Genomic DNA, 17,354 nt, shown 5'->3' on the forward strand with positions numbered 1-17,354 from the left:
GGAGGAGGTCGCCGCTGGCCATTTTCGTTACCTTGTAGCCGAGACCTAGTGCATCAGTTATGCATTTGGCAACAGTGAAGGGAGAAATCATTCTGGTAGTCTTTTCGGGGTTCTCACTGTGAATCACGTGAAATCGTGGGAAGGTGTCTTTGCGTTGGCCAAAAAAGTTAAGCGTTTCTTCGGTGCACCCTCTTTTGCTAAGAGGGCGATCAGGCAGACGAGGAAAGGACAATACATCCATATATAATTACTTGATTTCGGAGGCTATGCCAGCCACCCACCACCGAGCCCAACAAGGGGACGCTACGAGACCCGAAGGAGACGCGGACGCCAACTGTACATAGCCACTATAACCTAATAGGCCCAAGGTTGGATAAACTACACCAGGTTAACCCTTGTTGCCTGGAAGATTGGAAGTAAAACGAAGTGAAGAGAAGACAGGAGAGATGGGAAGTGAGAGAGAAAGACGAAGGTTGGAGGGAGAGAGAGACAAGAAAAAGCAACTACCGATTTCCCCCGGGTGGGTCAGTCCGGGGGTGCCGTCTACGTGAAGCCGAGGCCAAAGGGGTGTGTTGCCTCCGCCGGGAGGCCATAAAGGTCCAAACACCCGACATTGGCTCAACCCCCAGGATCCACTTTTCCCCGGACACGGCTAGGCCACGCACGGTTAAACGTGGGAGGGTCCAACCCTCGTGTGCTCGGGTCCGTGGTGTCGCCACACACCAAACGCCTGCTGACGCAGACGCCCCTGCGGGGCTTGCTCAGGGACAGCGGCAGTGTTGACCCGACTGTATCCTTTCATGTGGTGCCGCGCGATGAGCCCCGGCGTTCGCAATGGCTCAGTGCTCTGCCGATGATAAAACGGCAAAATAGTCACAGAAACCGATGGTGTGCTCTCTGCATTTCTCGCCCTCGGATTATGTATATAATCCTGCCCTCGGAAAGTATGTTGGCGTGCCAAAGAGGCATGTCCTTTCTAGAACAGCTGTCCCATCAATGTCATCTTCATCAAATCCCCTACTGATGCCCCTGCAGCAGCAAAGTGGCCGCTCGGTGAGAGCTGAATGTCATTAAAAAAGACACGAAAAAAAACATACCGAGTATGCGCGCTACTTTCTAAGCTTGTGCTGTCGGGAACATCGTCGCCTGACGGACCGGCCACCTCGCCTTCCATCGACGTAAACGAGGCTTCGCTTTCCGTCGGCGCGGCCGGCTCCTCACCGCCATCGCACGCGGAAACACCTACCGCGCGAGCACGGAGGATCATTTCGTGCTCCGTTTCACTGAAGTCGCTCAAATACAGTCCTGCTTCCCTGGCGAGCTCTTCGTTGCAAGGTGCAGCGTCAGCAACAGCATCCATCACGGCCACAGAACACCTAAGCATAAGTCACAGCGAACGCAAACGCAGCGGCCATGCAGCCTATGATTGAGCAAGCGCTACGGCGGAAGCTCGAGGCACGGGGGGAGTCGAGGGGAGGGGGCGTTCTACTCCAGCGGCGGCTGCTCATGGCACAGCCGCGCGGGCGGCGTATCTTGAAAGCGATCTGCGATGTGGAAACAGTGAGCGCACGCGTGGACCTCATCTTCAAAGCGATCTGCGATGCGGTGAAAATGCAACTAGTGGCGCTAGCTTCGTATGCGCCTATGCTTTAGACGTTTAGTTCGCGTTGAAGCGAGACGCGGCACGAAGGTCAATTCGCTCGCTGCCGCGCCTCCTCACTCCAGCGTTTTGGCAGCGAGTTTCCTCGGTCATCGAGCGAGATGTGTTCATGTTATACGTGTGCACGCGGTGACGCCGTGCGTGTTTAGTTAGTAAGCGAATGTTCACACGTTTATATGGCCATTAAAACTATATATCCTTGTTTCGTATAGACCTTTTCACAAACCGACGTTTGAGTAGCGCCATTGCCCGACACGGGCGACGTCTAGCGTCAGAACATGCTATGCCGCCATTTTGGACTGTTGGCCTTGCGAGAGCAGACCCGCCGCACTTCGGTTGTGTGATCTTCGCCGATCATTATTTCGATCGTTTCCTTCCGCTTCGCTTCCCTTGTGCCACTTTACTTGTTACATGAGCAGCTACTGGCCGCCACAGCAGCCCGTGCGCCCACCTCGCCAATATCTCCATCAGACTCAGCCCGCTGTTCTCAATCCATGGCACACCCATGACAACCGCCCTATCTGTTATTCGTGCGGCCTGGCGGGGCATGTAGCACGGTTTTGCCGCTGGCGCGGATGGTATCCTTCGGATTCTCCGAGGGCACAAAGCAACGGTTTCGACTCTCCGTTCAGTTCCGCTACTGCCGCTCAGCACTTCGAAGCCTCACCGAACCTTCAATACCCGTCGGTCTCCGTCGCCCCGTCGGCGTTCTCTGTCGCCGCTTCTCCGTCGCCCTGAAGCTATCCGAGAGTAAAACTAAGGAACGCAGTTTCGGAGGCAAGAACTGCGATTTCAACGAACTCCTCAAGACCTAATTTATTTCCTGCGAACGTCCTTGAAGTTTTTGCAGAAGACATTGCCATTCATGCGCTTGTAGACACGGGAGCAGCAATATCAGTGATTTCGGACCAGCTCCGTCTTGAACTAAGAAAAGTCGCGACGCCATTTTCTGCCGTTTCGTTACGTACAGCAAGCGCTGCACCGATTGAACCCTTAGGGAAGTGTACCGTGCGTGTTGTTATAAGCGACACTTTATACTGTGTTGAGTGCGCTATTCTGCCCCGCTGCTCCCATGCCATGATTTTAGGTTGGGACTTTCCGTCATCTCATCATGCCGTTATATATTGTGCCCGTGCTGAACTCGCTCTGTCGCCATTCGGCACCAACGTGTTTGAAGATACTGCTGACGCTTCCGCTCGTGTGTTCGTCACCGCCGACACGGAGATTCCTCCATATACTCTGCCGCACTTGTACCCGTTTCCTGCGTTGGGTTTTCCGACTCCACAGTTATTTTCACGCCGTCTAAACTTGTTGCTCGCCGTCATCCTTTCTTGCTTCCTTTTGCCCTTCTTGACATTCGACAAGATTCCAGCGCACTTTATGTCTCGAACCTGTTTCCTTGCCCTGCTAGCCTGCTCCACGATGAGTGTCTTGGTTATACTGACGCAATCGAGCCAAGCTTCCTTTATTATGTGCCTGACGACCGGGCTTCTCCTCAGGTTGTCGCTATGGCCCTTCAAGTTTCTCCTCCGACGCCGCCGTGTGACCGAACATTTTCCCGGTGTATTGATCCCAACCTCACTCCAGGTCAGCACGCCCAGATCTTCGATCTCCTTGACCGCTTTCGCATGTCATTCGACCTACACCAATCTCGCTTAGGCCGTACTTCCACTGTTGTCCATCACATCGACACCGGCAACCATGCGCCTTTACGCCACAGGCCGTATATCGTGTATCCGCCACGGAGCGTGGCGTCATCGCTGAGCACGTTGGAGACGTGCTCCAACGCGGTGTCATACCACCTTCGCACGGTCCCTGGGCTTCTTCTGTAGTGCTTGTCAAAAAATAAAGATGGCACAATTCGCTTTTGCGTGGACTACCGGCGACTCAATAAGATCACCCGCAAGGACGTTTATCCCCTACCCCGTATTGACGACGCGCTAGACTGCCTCCAAGGCGCCGAATTCTTCTCGTCTTTAGACTTACGATCCGGGTACTGGCAGGTGCCAGTGTCTGAGTCAGACCGTCCAAAAACGGCCTTCATTACACCCGACGGTTTATTTGAATTCACCGTGATGCCTTTTGGCCTGTGTAACGCGCCTGCCACATTTGAAAGAATGATGGACACCATCTTGCGCGGCCTCAAATGGCAGATATGCCTGTGTTATCTGGACAACATCGTTATCTTTTCACCGGACTTTCCTTCCCACTTACTTCGACTTGAACGCGTCCTCAAATGCGTAGCCGATGCTGGCCTCCAGCTTAACTTAAGAAGTGTCGCTTCGCCGCCCGGCAGCTGGTCATCCTCAGCCATGTCGTGTCGAAAGAAGGTGTACTCCCTGATCCGGCGAAACTACAAGCTGTTGCCCAGTTTCCACGACCAAAGACCTTGAAAGACCTGCGCAGCTTCATTGGGTTAGCGTCATATATACTTCCGCCGCTTCATCCGCAATTTCGCCACCATAATAGCACCTTTAACGCAGCTTCTTCGTGGTGATCACAACCTTTTGACCTGGTCACCGGATTGCGATGCCGCATTCACGAAGCTGCGTCTTGACGTCTCCACCAATCCTGCGCCATTTCGACCCAAGCGCTCCAACAGAAATACACATGGATGCGAGTGGCGTCGGCCTTGGTGCCGTTCTCGCTCAGCGAAAGGCTGGCTTCGATGAGTACGTCGCCGCCTTCGCCAGTCGTGCACTCACTAAACCTGAATCGAACTGTATACTCTGTAACTGAACGAGAATGCCTGGCTATAATTTGGGCCTTAACCAAATTCCGTTAAGTGCGAAGTACTTTAGGGGCCCGGCCTGTAGGCGTCTATTGCGCGTGATGACGCCCGGGCTGTCGGCGTCCGTCGAGCGAGATCACGTCCAGGCTGTAGCGATACTCCAGCACCGGCGCATCGATGCTTCGCACTTTCCACAGGTTTCACGTTAGTGGAGCTGCATTTCTTACCCCGTTCTTTGCTGCTCTCGAATGTAATATTTTTTATGCATTGTTATTGCTGGGCACATGTGACTGTAGTCCTCGATTGAATCTGATCGCCATTACGTTTCGCAGTTGAAGGTTACCTCATTTAGCGAAAGCCAGGCGCGTATGTAGCTGTCGGGCAATGCTTGGAAGCAAGCGCCAGCGGCCCAGCCAACGCGTGTCAGCGGTTTGTAGATATGCGTTGGTTACTCCATACGCTTCCGACGCAACTCAACAGCTCAGTCATGCAAAATTTGTTGAATCTGGTGCAGCGCAGGGTGCGTATACCCAAATGTCATAGCAGAAGCGTAGCGCTCGAGCTGCGCGGTACCTGCGGCGAACTGATACAGCCCAGGTTCTAGATTTCGAAATTACCTTTATGTGCAGGGCCGCGCAGGGCCCGTATGAACGCAGAGAACAATGTTTTGGCGAACACAGGGGCTGCATACATCTTCCATAGGGCGCGATTATTCCAGATCGTTGTGAAGTGTATTTACCGACTAGTTCTCTTGCAGAATACTTCAATTTGTCTCGTACCGGTGTCAAACGGCCACTTTTGATCGCGATCGAGCCCAATCTGGATCGGAATGTTCGACCACGATTGGCTCCCTTCCGCAGATTGAGAAAAGAAGCCAATCGCGACCGAAAATTTTGATCCAGATCGGACTCGATCACGATCAAAAGTGCGCCGTGTGACCCTCGTATTAGGTAATGGAATGAAGTCGTGTTTGAAAGAGCAAATGTAGCCTCGTATGTAGCCACTACATACAAGAAAGTATTGCATCGAAGAGCTGACAATTCTCGCAACCTATTGGGGAATATGTGGAAAAGGGTTTACCAAAATGCATTATTTTACTGGTGTGTGCATTGGTTCACATTAGACTGAAATGCTAAGTTCTCAGGTGATGCAGGAAACCGGTGAAGCGTGAACATACCACATCGGCAGTGGTCTCGCGGAGTGTTGTGTTGTGGACACACTTAGTCCCCAAAATCGTTATTTTCCGCTGGTTGTTTGTGCACCCATAAACTGCACAGTGCTGGCCTGTAGCTTTTTTATGAGTATATATGCCATTATTTACGACCGTAAGTAATCCGTGACAAAAAGAAACAGAAACATCGAAGGAAAGCTACCACTCCGCAACGCAAGCGCAAGGCAAGCTCACAGTCCAGACCGAACAGGCAACACTGGCACATACTCTCCACGCCAGACCGTCGGAATCGCCCTCGTGAAAACGTCTATAGTTTACTAATTTCCTATCGCAGACGATGCTTCGCCTTTCGGGCGAAACTGCGACATATTTTTATTTTAGTTTCGCAATATACGTTTCCACACTTCACAGTCGCAGAAAAAGCGCTTATGATAATATTGATAATTTATATCGTTCATCTCATTATGAACAAAAAAAAACTGACTTTTCTACACCCAGTGTAAGTTTTCTTCCACTGTTTTATGTAGATGCAATAAAACATGTTTTCAACCTGATAGTTGTCGGCATTTAGCGGGGTTTTAGCGAATTTTAGGTGCTTGTATTGCGGGTTTCAATTTTTTTTTAGTCTAGACTACGCGTTGTTGTTGTTGTTGTTGTTGTTGTTGTTGTTGTTGTTGTTGTTGTTGTTGTTGTTGTTGTTGTTGTTGTTGTTGTTGTTGTTGTTGTTGTTGTTGTTGTTGTTGTTGTTGTTGTTGTTGTTTTAATTGGTAACATTGCTAGGCAACGCTGAAAAGCTGAGTCCCTCCACCTAACCCAACCGGTCCGAACGCGCTGGGACTAATAGGAGAGCCGAAACAAAAATTGCATTACTTTCTGAACACACCCTGTATATTGAAGTGTATAAATTGGGTGTCAACAAGCATTTCCGCTTGCTCCATGTCTTGCCTCCGAGCAGAGCACTGCCACATTGGAGTGGCCCATCCATTCATGGTATTACTTTTGCAATTGACTGCATTTTTAAAAATCCATGAGCAACTACATGCCTAAATACACTGGAATAATATAATGTGTCATTTTTCTCCAACAGAAACGAAATCAGACATTCTTCAACCTTAAACTTTTATTCAGAAAACATATCACACAAGCGTATTATAAAGAGTACATCTATCACAGAGTGCAGCCTGTAGGATGTCAACAAGCGGTGGCTATGGCTGACAACGTACGTGTGAAAACAGATTCATATTATTTGATGACAACGCGTGTGCATGTCTTGAGCCCATGCAGAAAGTTGTTCTCTCTTTCTTGACCCTGCAGAACCAAGGTAACGTTGTTTGCCGTCGCTTGGAGTAAGTGAAACTACTGCTTGTATTTCGCCTAATTACATATGTTATTATTAATTAATCAACTCCTCAAATCTTATATTCAGAGCAAAAGTGTCAACGAGAAAGTTCTAGACCATCCTGAAAAATTACCGCTCCAACTTTCTGTTGCTCAATGCGTACACCCGGCCGCAAAATATTACGGACCATGAAATCTGAGAAAAAGTTGAACATCTCCCCAGCCTCACAACATAGCCTGGCATTTGCATTTCGGGCCTCGACTAGAATATGCTAACAACATTATGGTATAGTTTTACTGGCTACTGATACAAGCTGCTCATGAATTGGACGTTTTCTGAGATCCCTTTTAGACGGATCCCATAGTCCGTAAACTTTTGTGGCCGGGTGTACGTGTCATAAAATTTTACACGCCTGAACGAAAGCCAGCGAAACACGAAAAAGTCGCAGGGCACTTTTCTCGTATTTGAGATGTGCTTTACACACGACTGGTTTGTATCATATAATTTTCATTGAACTATTTTTGTTGCACAGCAGCACGTACCAGTCCATATGAGATAATAGCATGTCCGACAGAGACCAAATATGGCTTATCTACAAGCATGAGTTTAAGCAGTTGACTCCTTACACGATACATTTCCATTTGGTCACAACGATATTTTGGGTAAACAATGAAAATGAATGGTATGTTTATTGGAATATATGTGCATAATAGTGAACTTTCTACCTCTAGATCTATTCACTTCTCTCTTTAACTGGGATGTTGTATAGCAATGGCTAAAGCTGCACTGCTTATGAAACAATCATCACATTTGCTTGCACTGGGATATGACATGTGTGTGGTGGAGCGAGAGAGAAATCAAAGGGAGGAAAGGCAGGGAAGTCAACCAGACGAGCGTCAAGTTTCCTACCCTATATTGGGGGTAAAGGAAAGGGAAAAGAGGGAGCGAACGAGAGAATGTGCACTGCGTGCACACAGCAGGACACAGCTAGAGCAATACTACAATCGGTCATTGAGGCCGGTTTTCCTCAAAAACTGCAGTAGCGCACGAATAGCTTGCTCATCAAGGGATGTGACCAGGGTCCGAGAGTTTTTGTTTCAGAAAATGTTATGCTAGAGTTCAGTCGGCTTAGTGCGGCCTGTAAAGATCTGCACTGAAAGTCGTATAGAAAGTAAGTGCATAACAAGTGTTGAATGGTTTCTTCAGAACCACAGGTGTCGCACATTGCTGTATCGGCCATTCCAAGGCGTAAAGAATACGCGTTTGTAAATGCCACACCAAGCCATAGGCAGTAGTATGCGGTGGAAGTACACAAAAAATATTCCTCCTCCATTCCACCCTGTGGAAGTTAAAGCTCCTCAATCTTCCAAAGTAGCGCCATTCTCAGATCTTGCCGCCACCGCGCTCGCCCCGGCGTTTCCTCCTCGCCGACTCCTGTCGCCCCAGCCTCCTCCGCTCCCCCATTGGCCAATCCGTGTCACATGGAAGCACGCGTTGCGCTTTTGTATTGACCCTTTTCGCGGCGATCCCGTGGGCGCTGCCATGTTTGATCACGTGGTGACGCGTCCAATGCTAGCCTCAACTGCCTCCGTTGCCTCCTTGTTTACAATGGAAGTGCATGACGCCGGTGTGGCTTAGAAAACCTCTGTTTTCGGAGATATCGTAGACGGTGACTAGGTGGACGACACGAATCTTTGATCATAGCTTCAGAAAACATGCAAAAGCGATGCAAAAACATGCAGAGACTGATGCAAAACATGCAAAACATGCAGAGACTGACGAAGCAAAATCGCGCCTCAAGAACTGCTCCGCAGCGCGCGATCGAAGTTTTCCGCGGATTTCCTTTGGTAGCGCGTTAGCCATCGTCTGCTACGGCAGGGTCACGCTGTAAGATATATACTGTATATATCTTACACCGTGGGCAGGGTCCACATAAGCGGCGCCACTACATGGCGCCTCGATCGCGCTGGCCGCGCCGAGCGCGACAGTGGAACGGAGGAGGAGGGAAGTGGTTGGCGCTACTTTTTTATATATAGGGGTTTTACTCAATCACGCCACCACCCGATTTAAAGGGTTCAGCCTCATCCATCGATCCATCCTTCTTTCATTCAGCTAGCGTACACTCTAGTTCAACTGAGCGACGGGTCGCCGAGCTAAAACTCTTCCTTTTGTGCGTCGCTTCGCTGCCCTTTCCGCTCGCCCACTCGTTCCGCTGGCCGCGGTGCTCACTGTGCATGTTCGCGGCGTCCATACGTTAGCGCATAACCCGCATTCACTAAGTGAAACGTCACTAACTTTTTTACCCACAAATTTCCTGCTTTGTCAATCCTCGCCTTTGGAACCATCCTGGAGCATCTTTGAGTCGCAAAAGAAAGGAACCTGGCACCACAAGCACGCTCGGACACCGCAGGTTGCAACGGCAGTACCATTCATTGGGTCACATTTCTCGTAATAGTAATTTCTGAACTAAAGTCAACAGACTTAGAGAAATTTTAAAGAAAATCAAGGACGGCCTTTTTTTAAAGATATTTAGGTACCAGCGCTCTTGAATTTTTAGTGCCGCGTAGAACAAAGATATTTGCCTCAAATTTCAACGACCTTTAAGGCAATAGGCGGACAAAAAAACATCTGGCCAATATACAATGTTCCGTTTTCGCGATTTTTTTCTCCCCATCACAGCATTGATACTCTAGAATTCATTAGATCAATGTTGATCTGCACTCTAATCACAAAATATTTCTAGAGGCGTAGCCACAACACTTCGGGAGCTAACCAAAATACGGATTCGGTACGATTCGCAAAAAGCGATTCCTACGAACTGGGCGCTTCCATATTTTTTTTCCCCTGAAAACTTTTTTTTTTTTTGTCTCGCGCGACTAAGATACATTTAATTTTCCTTGGCACTCAGGCAGCTAAATATTTGTGATAAAATTAAATATGGTCACCGCGCAGACATGCACCACCTCCACGCCCAGAAAAAAAGATTTTGCGCGTACCGCTGTTCTGTGCTCGCTCAAATTTTGCAGCAAGGTCGCACTTTATGGTCGAAATTGTGCGATACAACACTTGGAACTATTACTTGCTTGGTTTGCGAAATTTCCAATAAGTTTTAACTGAGCACACGTGTGCGCATCCGAGAAGCGCAGACTAAGGCAAATTCGCCTTGACAAACCAGGCAAGTAACAGTGTGAAGTGCTGTATCAGGATCATTCTTGTTATATTAACCGATTTGGACCATAACATGCGACTTTGCCGCAAAATTTGAGCAAGAACATAAAGCAGCGAGAAGCGCTAAATTTTTCTTCTACGATTACGAGGGAAGCGATCGGATATCCGACAAGTGAACTTCTGCAGACGAGGACAGCTTTCAAAGTCCAGGCAAGCGACGATGCGGCGTTCAATGGCGCACTATTAAGAGGAAGCTGTAGCTTGGGCCCCGGCAACTCCGATGCCGCCTATTCAAATACATGCAAAAATCAGAAACACTTTTCCGAGACAGCATTCGAGAGAGAAAGTTAGGCTGCAGTGACTGTTGGAAGCGGAAGTTCGATTTACGGTCTGTATTTTTCTAAAGGAATTTTCAAAAATTAGCAAGTTTGAAAATATTAATGAAATTTGATGCATTTGGGAGAAAAAGTTAAGTTGTAGTGACTGTAAGCGGGATTTCGATTTAGGGCCTGAATTTTTTAAAAGAAATTTTCAAGAATTAGCAAGTTTGAAAAAAAAAAATAGAAGCACGATGTTTACAAATCTCTAGTTCTGAACCAACAACACATATTTAAGACCTGTAAATCGCATCCGTTAGAGCATTCAAAGTGGACATATTTGATGCCAATGTATATCTTACGAGAATTTGTTACATATATATTTGGTTACAATAGGGTTTTGCAAAAGTTCTCACATATTAGTGATTTGAGAGACATGTATATCAATTTTCTCCGCTTTAGATGTACTATTAGGTGGAACTTACAGAATTGTACATCGTTTTTCATTGCCGAGTTAGAGTTGTAAACTAGATAGGTTTGTTTTTTGAAATTTGCGATTTTTGCCCATATTTATTAAAACATCGACCTACATGAAAAATCCGCAAACAGCAGATACTATATTTTAGCTTTTGCTTTTAAATGCAAGAAACTTCATCATATTTTTTGCAGTGATTTCCGAGAAAAATGCTTTCTCCTTTCGAATGCATTTAGATAGGAGTCCCCGAGCTAAAGCTTCCTCTTAAATTCTATCGCGAAGGTGCTCGAAGATCAGGTATGCTTACTGGCCAGAAATGAAGTAGCCACCATGTTTGCAAATTCGTTTTTTTTTTTTTTTTTGACAATAGGCAGGCAACAGTCCTAAGTGCCGTGGATTCGGACAAAATGAATGCAACCCGCAAAAGCATAGCCTTCGAGATTAGCAAAGGTTCTATCTGGATGATGTTTATTGCTAAGTTTACAACAGGGCAGGGACAAATAGTCCCCTAGCCTGCTTGATTTAATCAGGTTTGACATCTTCCGCTATTCTAGCCTTTTGCCTACCTGATCTCGACGTTGACTTACAGTGCTGTACCGTTACCTACACTTGCAATGACTCCGGTTCTAATAATCTTGCCAAGGTTGAAGACTGGGCGTGTTGGTATAGCATACTAGAGGTTGGAATGCGCAACATTTTAGACGAGACACATAGATGAGGAACACACACGACAGAGCGCTACTTGCAACAATCAATTTATTCCCTTGTTAGCGGAATATATCTACTGGAAGATACTCAAAAGGGGAGAGCGACAAAAAAAAAAAAAAAAAGTTTACAAACAGGGCCATCCACCAATACCAAGCCGGCTTTGTCACATGATCAAATTTTTTCTGCACTCGACATCGCAAAAAAAGGAACACGGACACAACATTGCAGATTAGCGCCTAAGTAAATCTATTTCTTTTGCACTAAGGGACACGGATGGCATGCTTACGCACATACTTCCCACACGCGCGATCTCGGCGGCTTCGATTATCTCTCGCGTCATTTGGCTGCCATCTTTGCTCACAATCTTGCGTTTTTCAAAGAATGGCCGACATCCGCAATCTCTACAATGTATCCCAAGGTGTCCGGCGACTGCTTTGGAAACATTATAGTCATGCTCCTTTAATCTTTCGTTCAGACATCGTCCAGCCTGTCCGATGTACTTTCTGCCGCACCTAAGTGGAACAGAATATACCACTCCCTCAGTACAGTCGACGAACTTTTTTCTGTGTTGTGTTCCTCATATGTGTGTCTCGTCTAAAATGTTGCGCATTCCAACCTCTAGCATGCTACACCAACCCGCCCAGTCTTCAACCTTGGCAAGTTTCGTCTCCACTTCAATGGGCCCTTTTAATTGTCTTTCTGTTCACCCTAACCTTCTCGTGACATTTATTCCCATTGCCGTCTGCCGAGCACTAAGTATGGCTTTCCACATAGGTATGAACCAGCTACCTCCAGAAGTACTACTTCTCTTCGGGGGCTTTGCACCGTCGCAGACAAAGGGGTGCGGATATGCAAGCTTGTGCACTCCGAAAGCCACAAGCAAGCACGGTTCTTCAGACCGAGACTGCCTCTTCTTACGTGTGCATGGGTCAGGTTCACCAAGAGCCAAGCGGGACTGGCGTAGTTTTAGGAGCTTGGCGGATGCGACAGCTGAATTCATGTGGATGCAGACGCTTTCGCAGCTACGAGCATCGATGAAGCGAAAGACCGCCTCTTCAACGGCTCCCGTCTACATACGAGGCGAGGTGACACTACCAGAACCAATCCAGGACGTTCTCTCGAGGGGACTAAAGTTTGCCGTTCAACCTAAGCTCTCGCCACCGGCCCTTCTGGGTATTGTCAAGCACGTCTCCAAGTTGGCACCGGAAAGTGAAACGGACCGCTGTTTGTCCGAAGGCAGCGGCGTTTTGGCGACCCAAGAAGCCACCCAAGAACGTCGTTCCTGTCAAAAAAGCAGTGTCCTTCCTAAAGGAGCATTCGCTGGCCTTAGTTCCGGCGGATAAAGGAGGAGGCTTCTTGGTGTTACCTAAGGAATCATATTTATCGAAAGCAGGTGAAGCCATCAGAGCGACTTTTGATTGCCGCGCCAGTGTCTGCTTGTCTAAAGTAAAAAATGAAGCTAAGAAGTTGTGCGCCAGATGGAAGCTAGATAATCTGAATAAGTCAATTGATAAAAAAAGAAAATTAAGCTTACAAATGTTTTTCACAGCAAAGACCCATAAAGTGGACTGCCCGCTTAGGGTAATTGTCACTGCTAAAGACACCTGGCAGTTGCCGGTAGCCGCGTTCCTGCAGAGCAAGTTAAAATTGCTGGAAGTTTACGACCCCTTCTTAATAAAAAATTCTGAGCAAGTTATTGCGTTCCTGCAAAGAAATTCTGACAAGGGGTATTTGGCCTACTCTTTTGACGTCATAAAGACTTATGTTACTCTATTCTTCACAAAGTGCTCTTGCTGTGCATTGAACAATGTATTGACAATTAAAGAAACGTTGCTTTTCAAAATGATTCACAGATGCATGTTGAAGCCTTTTTAGAGTTGTTGTCTATGTATTTAAGATCCACCTACGTGTTTTGGAATGGAGATATTTTCCTTCAGAAACAAGGAATATGTATAGGTTCGTCTATCGCACCGATTCTGAGCGACTTGTTCATAGCCAACATTGACAGAACCCTGGAGGAGCAACTCATGAACTCACGGGTTGCTCGTGTGTTCAGGTTTGTTTACGATTACTTAGTTTTAGTGGAAAATGATAACAGGACTCAGTCGCCGTTGACACACCTAGAAATAATTTTCAGAGTGTGTGTAGAGCCATTCGTGATCACAAGTGAAGAGCCAGACGGTGGATCAATTAGGTTTCTTGACTTAAAACTAGGTTTGGGCTTGAGTCATTGCTATTGGCAATACGAACTGTGCGCAAATAAGCCTCTTTTGCCATTCGAATCCGCGCATTCGAAAGTCGTAAAACGAGCCATTGTTAAGTCTTGCTACAAAAACGCGTTGCAAAAATCGTGCCATCATAGCATTGCTGACAGCTTTTGGGAGCAAACACGCAGGCTCACGGCGGCAGGTTATCCGTTCCATGTATTAGTATCTGTGGCACAATCATTGCTCAAGGAAATCAGAGCCAGGGCATCATTATCTGGGAGGGAGCCCTGCTGTTCAAGCACACGTGAAAAAATAGTGGTGATGCCATACATTCATTCGATTGCGCACCGTGTAAAGAAAATTGGCAAAAGATGCAATGTAAAAGTGGTGTTTTCCGCACCGGAAAAATTGCTGAGCATGTGTGCGAAGGTAAACCCAGGTACCACACAGAAACATTAAGGCTGTGCAACACAACACAGAAAGAAGTTCGTCGACTGTACTGAGGGAGTGGTATATATTCTGTTCCACTTAAGTGCGGCAGAAAGTACATCGGACAGACTGGACGATGTCTGAACGAAAGATTAAAGGAGCTTGACTATAATGTTTCCAAAGCAGTCGCCGGACACCTTGGGATACATTGTAGAGATTACGAATGTCGGCCATTCTTTAATAAATGCAAGATTGTGAGCAAAGATGGCAGCCAAGTGGCAAAGATGGCAGCCAAATGACGCGAGAGATAATCGAAGCCGCCGAGATCGCGCGTGTGGGAAGTATGTGCGTAAGCATGCCATCCGTGTCCCTTGTGCAAAAGAAATGATTTCCCTACGCGCTAATCTGCAATTTTGTATCCGTGTTCCTTTTTTGCGATGTCGATTGCAGAAAAAATTTGATCATGTGGCAAAGCCGGCTTGGTATTGGTGGATGGCCGTTTGTGAAGTTTTTTTCTTTTTTTTCTTTTTTTTTTTGTCGCTCTCCCCCTTTGAATACCTTCCAGTAGTTATTCCGCTAACAAGGGAATAAATCGATTATTGCAAGTAGCGTTCTCTCCTGTGTGTTCCTCATCTGTGTGTCTCGTCTAAAATGTTGCGCATTCCAACCTAATAATCTCATCCCTGCTTTTCTTCAATCAATACTCTAATCGTCTCGTACTTAAATCGACTGCTGCCAGTTAAGCATTCAATCTTCTCTGAATCCCAATTCTTCTGGTAGATGAACACGCCCTGCTTGTATCACTGGGTCAGTCTGAATTGTCATTCTATTACGATGGGCCAAGTCATTCCCAGCCTCTCTTCTTTTTTTTTTTTTTTTTTTTTTTTTTTTTTTTTTTTTTTTTTTTGCAGCCTCATATTCTGTGGCACATACATTTCCCAGCCTCTTTTTTTTTTTTTTTTTTGCAGCCTCATGTTCTGTGGCGCATACACTTTTTGCTTCAATATGTTTTTGACCTCGGACAGCCAGCTCGGGCCACTAATAGAAAATAAGGCCCTTTGCGTTATCAAAATTTCCTTCCTGGTTCCTTTCTTGCTCTTTCTGCAAATCTCGATGGTATTTTGCATTTCCATCCTTTGCATCCAATTTGCAGTCTTCGTTTCTCTTGTTTATGCCTCATATTTGTGTATTTAACACTTCCCATTACACTTAATTAAAGGGAAACTGAGACATCCACCCAAATGTAGCAATTTGCTACAATGGAAACCCAACCGGGTTCCTCGAAAGAAAGCCTCGCAGTTGAAGAAAAATTCGTCCTGGTCCGGGACTCGAACCCGGGACTACCGCCTTTCCGGGGCAGCCGCTCTACTATCTAAGCTAACCAGGCGGCTAGCAGATGGCAGGGCGAAGTCGAATTTGTCGACAACTCGAAGCAAAGGCAAGAGTATGACTTAATAGTTCAGCGGAAATCCGCTAGGTGGAGATAAGTAATTAAAGGGAAACTGAGACATCCACCCAAATGTAGCAATTTGCTACAATGGAAACCCAACCGCTTTCCTCGAAAGAAAGCCTCGCAGTTGAAGAAAAATTTGTCCTGGTCCGGGACTCGAACCCGGGACCAGGACGACCAGTACACTGTAGTAGAGCATTAGGCAAAATAATAACAAGAGCTTGGTGGCGCAACCCACCACCCTGTTTCAAAGGGGACGCTCATAGCATCCATCTATATATCCATCCATCGTGGGCTTTCTCCGCTGCGGAAGCCGCGCCAAGGCGACGGGCGTCTGCTACGAGCCTGATATTTTGGTTGCTGTTAGCCAACATCGCGATAATTTGGGATATATTAAGTACCACGTCACCGCAAGGTAATACCGCAGTGACTCACCGCACAGAGAACGCGCTTGCCGGCTGTGAATACGCGTATTTTGTCTATATCCTTCTATAGCTCGCTTGGTCCGCGCCTTACGCGGCTGTTTGAGTAACGCATTGCGCGCGCTTACTTCATTTAGTTACGCGTGGAATGAGCAACGTGAACGTGCTGCAGAAGAAAATAAGCTGGTGATCGTGATGAGAACGAGGAGAACGTGGCAGACATGGCTAGCTCATGCTAACGCTTTTACACCCTATCCTTTTTTTATTTCATGCATTTGATTTATTTTACTAGACTGGCCTCCCGCGCTCTGCTGTTTCTGTATTAAGGCGAAATCCTTAACTGGCTCTTGGGAAGCGGAATGTGTCCGTCGGCGGGGCCGCGGTACCGAAAATACATAAGTATAGCGTGGAAAGGCACAAATGTGTGAATAAGATGACTGATGGGTCATGGCATTAGTAACTTGACATACTTGCATTCACGTCGCGATTAACGACATTATGACGTGTGGTGCAAACCCGCATTTTTCTTCCTGAAATCCCTCTGATGGTGTGGGTGTGACGATACGAACGTGTTGAATGCCAATCTCGATCTCAACGTGTCGAACTTACCTATATATCACGAAGAATTGAGAGCACAGGTAAAGGGTAATAATAGTAATGATAATTACTGGGGTCTTGCATCCAAAAATCACAATATGGTTTTGAGAGACGCCGCTTTGGAGGGCTCCGGTATAATTTCGACCGCCTGGGGTTCTTTAATATTCACCTATATCTATGTACACGGGTGTTTTATGCATTTCGCCTCCACCGATATGTAAGCCGCCGTACCCGGGAATCGAACCCGCGTCCTCGAGCTTAGCAATCCAACCTACCAAAGCCACTAATTATAAGCTACCATGGCGTGTAGGTTAAGGGTACGCGAGAAATATATGGCGGCAAAAAACAATACAAACCAAAATTAATGAAGCGCTAACAGTGCAACAATGTGTACCGTACGCCTAATTTCATAATTACGTGCGAACGTCAGAAAACGAACGTCATGCATTACGGATGTGCAACTCGTCTTTCGCCTTCTTACGTTGCAAGAGCGCAAACACTAAGCACATTTTAACATGAAAGTAACTTTAGGAATATTTATTGCGTATGTTCGCTGGTTCGTACACAGCAAATATACTTACTGATAATTACGTACTTGTAGTTACGTAATGAAAGAGGAAACTAATCACCAGAACATAAACTTTTCATGTTTTACTGATTTAAGGAACTATTTTAGGGAT

The sequence above is a fragment of the Dermacentor silvarum genome, chromosome 1 (assembly GCF_013339745.2).
Source record: "Dermacentor silvarum isolate Dsil-2018 chromosome 1, BIME_Dsil_1.4, whole genome shotgun sequence".
NCBI classification, from domain to species: Eukaryota; Metazoa; Arthropoda; class Arachnida; order Ixodida; family Ixodidae; genus Dermacentor; species Dermacentor silvarum.